The following is a 7,020-nucleotide window of genomic DNA, read 5'->3' as shown; positions in this document are numbered from 1 at the left end:
ATGATGCTGGAGGACTTCAAGAAAGACGTGAAGAACTTCCTTAGAGAAACACAGGAAAACATTAATAAACAAGTAGAAGACTACAGAGAGGAATCACAAAAATCCCTGAAAGAATTCCAGGAAAACACAATCAAACAGTTGAAGGAATTGAAAATGGAAACAGAAGCAATCAAGAAAGAACACATGGAAACAACCCTGGATATAGAAAACCAAAAGAAAATACAAGGAGCCGTACATACAAGCTTCACCAACAGAATACAAGAGATAGAAGAGAGAATCTCTGGAGCAGAAGATTCCATAGAAATCATCGACTCAACTGTCAAAGATAATGTAAAGCAGAAAAAGCTACTGGTCCAAAACATACAGGATATCCAGGACTCAATGAGGAGATCAAACCTAAGGATAATAGGTATAGAAGAGAGTGAAGACTCCCAGCTCAAAGGACCAGTAAATATCTTCAACAAAATCATAGAAGAAAACTTCCCTAACCTAAAGAAAGAGATACCCATAAGCCTACAAGAAGTCTACAGAACTCCAAATGGATTGGACCAGAAAAGAAACTCCTCCCATCACATAACAATCAAAACATCAAATGCACAAAATAAAGAAAGAATATTAAAAGCAGTAAGGGAAAAAGGTCAAGTAACATATAAAGGCAGACCTATCAGAATCACACCAGACTTTTTGCCAGAAACTATGAAAGTCAAAAGATCCTGGACAGATGTCACACAGACCCTAAGAGAACACAACTGCCAGCTCAGGTTACTGTATCCTGCAAAACTCTGAATTAACATAGATGGAGAAACCAAGATATTCCATGACAAAACCAAATTTACACAATATCTTTCTACAAATCCAGCACTACAAAGGATAATAAAGGGTAAAGCCCAACATAAGGAGGCAAGCTATACCCTAGAAGAAGCAAGAAACTAATCGTCTTGGCAACAAAACAAAGAGAAGAAAAGCACACAAACATAACCTCATATCCAAATATGAATATAACAGGAAGCAATGATCATTATTCCTTAATATCTCTCAACATCAATGGCCTCAACTCCCCAAAAAAAGGACATAAATTAACAAACTGGACACGCAATGAGGACCCTGCATTCTGCTGCCTACAGGAAACACACCTCAGAGACAAAGACAGACACTACCTCAGAGTGAAAGGCTGGAAAACAACTTTCCAAATAAATGGTCGGAAGAAGCAAGCTGGAGTAGCCATTCTAATATCAAATAAAATCAATTTTCAACTAAAAGTCATCAAAAAAGATAAGGAAGGACATTTCATATTCATCAAAGGAAAAATCCATCAAGATGAACTCTCAATCCTAAATATCTATGCCCCAAATACAAGGGCAACTACATACGTAAAAGAAACGTTACTAAAGCTCAAAACACACACTGCACCTCACACAATAATAGTAGGAGATTTCAACACCCCACTCTCATCAATGGACAGATCATGGAAACAGAAATTAAACAGAGACATAGACAGACTAAGAGAAGTCATGAGCCAAATGGACTTAACAGATATTTATAGAACATTCTATCCTAAAGCAAAAGGATATACATTCTTCTCAGCTCCTCATGGTAATTTCTCCAAAATTGACCATATAATTGGTCAAAAAACAGGCCTCAACAGGTACAGAAAGATAGGAATAATCCCATGCCTGCTATCAGACCACCACGGCCTAAAGCTGGTCTTCAATAACAATAAGGGAAAAACGCCGACATATACGTGGAAGTTGAACAATGCTCTACTCAGCGATAACCAGGTCAAGGAAGAAATAAAGAAAGAAATTAAAGACTTCTTAGAATTTAATGAAAATGAAGTTACAACATACCCAAACTTATGGGACACAATGAAAGCTGTGCTAATAGGAAAACTCACAGCGTTGAGTGCCTGCAGAAAGAAACAGGAAAGAGCATATGTCAGCAGCTTGACAGCACACCTAAAAGCTCTAGAACAAAAAGAAGCAAATACACCCAGGAGGAGTAGAAGGCAGGAAATAATCAAACTCAGAGCTGAAATCAACCAAGTAGAAACAAAAAGGACCATAGAAAGAATCAACAGAACCAAAAGTTGGTTCTTTGAGAGAATCAACAAGATAGATAAACCCTTAGCCAGACTAACGAGAGGACACAGAGAGTGTGTCCAAATTAACAAAATCAGAAATGAAAAGGGAGACATAACTACAGATTCAGAGGAAATTCAAAAAATCATCAGATCTTACTATAAAAGCCTATATTCAACAAAACTTGAAAATCTACAGGAAATGGACAATTTCCTAGACAGATACCAGGTACTGAAGTTAAATCAGGAACAGATGAACCAGTTAAACAACCCCATAACTCCTAAGGAAATAGAAGCAGTCATTAAAGGTCTCCCAACCAAAAAGAGCCCGGGTCCAGACGGTTTTAGTGCAGAATTCTATCAAACCTTCATAGAAGACCTCATACCAATATTATCCAAACTATTCCACAAAATTGAAACAGATGGATCACTACCGAATTCCTTCTATGAAGCCACAATTACTCTTATACCTAAACCACACAAAGACCCAACAAAGAAAGAGAACTTCACACCAATTTCCCTTATGAATATCGACGCAAAAATACTCAATAAAATTCTGGCAAACCGAATCCAAGAGCACATCAAAACAATCATCCACCATGATCAAGTAGGCTTCATCCCAGGCATGAAGGGATGGTTTAATATACAGAAAACCATCAACGTGATCCATTATATAAACAAACTGAAAGAACAAAACCACATGATCATTTCATTAGATGCTGAGAAAGCATTTGACAAAATTCAACACCCCTTCATGATAAAAGTCCTGGAAAGAATAGGAATTCAAGGCCCATACCTAAACATAGTAAAAGCCATATACAGCAAACCAGTTGCTAACATTAAACTAAATGGAGAGAAACTTGAAGCAATACCACTAAATTCAGGGACTACACAAGGCTACCCACTCTCGCCCTACTTCTTCAATATAGTTCTTGAAGTTCTAGCCAGAGCAATCAGACAACAAAAGGAGGTCATGGGAATATAGATCAGAAAAGAAGAAGTCAAAATATCACTTTTTGCAGATGATATGATAGTATATTTAAGTGATCCCAAAAGTTCCACCAGAGAACTACTAAAGCTGATAAACAACTTCAGCAAAGTGGATGGGTATAAAATTAACTCAAATAAATCAGTAGCCTTCCTCTACACAAAAGAGAAACAAGCCGAGAAAGAAATTAGGGAAACAACACCCTTCATAACAGACCCAAATAATGTAAAGTACCTTGGTGTGACTTTAACCAAGCAAGTAAAAGATCTGTACAATAAGAACTTCAAGCCTCTGAAGAAAGAAATTGAAGAAGACCTCAGAAAATGGAAAGATCTCCCATGCTCATGGATTGGCAGGATTAATATAGTAAAAATGGCCATTTTACCAAAAGCGATCTACACATTCAATGCAATCCCCATCAAAATACCAATCCAATTCTTCAAAGAGTTAGACAGAACAATTTGCAAATTCATCTGGAATAACAAAAAACCCAGGATAGCTAAAACTATCCTCAACAATAAAAGGAATTCAGCAGAATCACTATCCCTGTACTCAAGCAGTGTTACAGAGCAATAGCGATAAAAACTGCATGGTATTGGTACAGAGACAGACAGATAGACCAATGGAATAGAATTGAAGGCCTTGAAATGAACCCACACACCTATGGTCACTTGATTTTTCACAAAGGAGCCAAAACCATTCAATGGAAAAAAGATAGCATTTTCAGCAAATGGTGCTGGTTCAACTGGAGGTCAACATGTAGAAAAATGCAGATCGATCCATGCTTATCACCCTGTACAAAGCTTAAGTCCAGGTGGATCAAGGACCTCCACATCAAACCAAATATACTCAAAGTAATAGAAGAAAAATTGGGGAAGCAACTCGACCACATGTTTACTGGAAAAAATTTCCTGAACAAAACACCAATGGCTTATGCTCTAAGATCAAGAATCGACAAATGGGATCTCATAAAACTGCAAAGCTTCTGTAAGGCAAAGGACAGTGTAGTTAGGACAAAACGGCAACCAACAGATTGGGAAAAGATCTTTACCAATGCTACAACAGATAGAGGGCTTATGTCCAAAATATACAAAGAACTCAAGAAGTTAGACCGAAGGGAATCAAATAACCCTATTAAAAAATGGGGTTCAGAGCTAAACAAAGATTTATCAGCTGAGGAATGTCGAATGGCTAAGAAACACCTAAAGAAATGTTCAAAATCTTTAGTCATAAGGGAAATGCAACTCAAAACAACCCTGAGATTTCACCTCACAACAGTGAGAATGGCTAAGATCAAAAACTCAGGTGACAGCAGATGCTGGCGAGGATGTGGAGAAAGAGGAACACTCCTCCATTGTTGGTGGGATTGCAGACTGGTACAACCATTCTAGAAATCAGTCTGGATGTTCCTCAGAAAATTGGACATTGAACTACCTGAGGACCCAGCTATACCTCTCTTGGGCATATACCCAAAAGATGCCCCAACATACAAAAAAGACACGTGCTCCACTATGTTCATCGCAGCCTTATTTGTAATAGCCAGAAGCTGGAAAGAACCCAGATGCCCTTCAACAGAGGAATGGATACAGAAAATGTGGTACATCTACACAATGGAATAATACTCAGCTATCAAAAGCAATGACTTTATGAAATTCATAGGCAAATGGATGGAACTGGAAAATATCATCCTTAGTGAGGTAACCCAATCACAGAAAAACACACATGGTATGCACTCATTGATAAGTGGCTATTAGCCCAAATGCTTGAATTACCCTAGATGCACAGAACACATGAAACTCAAGGCAGATGATCAAAATGCGAATGCTTCACTCCTTCTTTAAAAGGGGGAACAAGAATACCCTTGGCAGGGAATAGGGAGGGAAAGATTAAAACAGAGGCAGAAGGAACACCCATTCAGAGCCTGCCCCACATGTGGCCCATACATATACAGCCACCCAATTAGACAAGATGGATGAAGCAAAGAAGTGCAGGCCGACAGGAGCCGGATGTAGATCTCTCCCCAGAGACACAGACAGAATACAGAAAATACATAGGTGAATGCCAGCAGCAAACCACTGAACTGTGAATGGGACCCCTGTTGAAGGATCAGAGAAAGGACCGGAAGAGCTTGAAGGTGCTCCAGACCCCATATGAACAACAATGCCAACCAACCAGAGCTTCCGGGGACTAAGCCACTACCCAAAGACTATACATGGACTGACCCTGGGCTCCAACCTCATAGGTAGCAATGAATAACCTAGTAAGAGCACCAGTGGAAGGGGAAGCCCTTGGTGATTGTTGGGGGGAGGGTGGTAATGGGGAAGGATGGGGAGGGGAGCACCAATATAGAAGGGGATGGGGAGGGGTTATGGGGATGTTGGCCCGGAATCCAAGAAAGGGAATAACAATCGAAATGTAAATAAGAAATATTCATGTTAATAAAGATAAAAAATGGAATTAGGATATTTCCCTGAGAAAAGTAAAGTTCTATTGAATAAAGTGTAAATTTAAGGGAACCCCCAGAATATACGAAGTGATAAATACAGTACAGAAAAGTTGTGAAAGAAAATGACTGCCCTGCCAAAAATTTGAAATCAATATTTCCGTCCTGAAAGTTAAGGCATAATTTAAAGAGAATCGATGTGTGTTCAGAAAATTGGCTGGAAAGTTTGGTGCTCTGAGATTGATAGAATATTGCTAATACATTAGCACATTATTTTGTAGACTTTTATTCATCTGTGTCACAATTTTGTCATAGTGTGCTAATTAGACATACACTGAGGACATTAAAAACACTGCGACAGGCAATGCTGAGACTCTGTCAGGCAGCAAGGGTCAGAACATAGTGGTCTCCTTTGTTTCACTCAGAGCTGTCGCAAGGCTTTTGTTTCACTTAGACCCTTCTTGGGGTCGTTAGTCCTTATTTTATGCCAGATTTTCACTAGCGGCTGTCTAGTTCTTTCAAATGAGGTCATGAAAATATATGATATACCTTATTCCAAAGAGAACTCAACAAGGATGTTTCTCCAAAATAAAAACTTATCAAATCCCTGAATGCTCTCTGCTGTATCCAAGACAATGATTTCTTTTAAGGCATTGCCTACCATGAAGGCAAAAACATGGAGGAAGATGATAAGGAGCCTCCAGACTGGGATCATGGTGCAGATTGCAGCAAGAATTGCCATGATTAATCCCAAGCACCAAGGGAAGGTCCTGATTTTAATGTGGCAACTTTACACACATAACTGACAGAATTGAAAATAAAAACTGAACACATGAACATGGGTACAACTTGTTCTTGACCCAGAATGTTCTCGATGCTGGATGAGAAGCTGCACAAAACAGACATATTTGTGCCGTGAGGAATAAGGAGAAATTGTGGACAGAAACTTGGAGACCAAAGGACTTCTGAGGTTGGGTTGTGTGTACAGAATATGTGCATGGTCAGATACAGGGAATGCAGGGTGTCCATAAGCAGAATGAGAGAGATGTGGTGATTAGGATGCCTGTCACCCGCTTCTGGCCACCACCTAGGCTATTACACCACTTGTGGATCTCCTTTCTGATGTCTACTTTCTTTTGTGGGTGTATGCTGTCCACCCATTAACTTTTATGTCATCAACATTACTCTGTACCCTGGATTTCGGTGATTCGAATTGCTAAATATAGCTAATTCAAATACACAGCCTGTGACCTCTATAGTGGAATTAAAGCCTTCTGTCTAGTTGATATAAGGTAGACCTAATGATAAAAAAAAACAAAACAAAACAAAACAAAAAAAAACTGTCAAGGGGGGAAACATAGAAGAAAGTGTCTTGATCCTGTCCCTGAAACAGACTTTTCTCCTACACAGTATCCTCCCTTATTTCTCTCAAAGCAGAAGTCATTCTTCCTTGACGTCGTTCACCCGAGAAAGCATACCCACTAGGAAACTGCCAGCAGCATGAAGGCAGAA

The 7,020-nt window shown here is 39.2% G+C and overlaps 1 pseudogene; it reads right to left on the bottom strand.

Moving 5' to 3' along the window:
* Positions 1-5,929: 5,929 nt before the first annotated feature.
* LOC134484200 (presenilin-associated rhomboid-like protein, mitochondrial) lies at positions 5,930-6,984 on the bottom strand (annotated as a pseudogene).
* Positions 6,985-7,020: the final 36 nt, after the last annotated feature.

Source organism: Rattus norvegicus, chromosome X, assembly GCF_036323735.1.
Source record: "Rattus norvegicus strain BN/NHsdMcwi chromosome X, GRCr8, whole genome shotgun sequence".
In the NCBI taxonomy this organism is placed as follows: Eukaryota; Metazoa; Chordata; class Mammalia; order Rodentia; family Muridae; genus Rattus; species Rattus norvegicus.
This window is presented reverse-complemented; position numbering and strand designations above follow the sequence as displayed.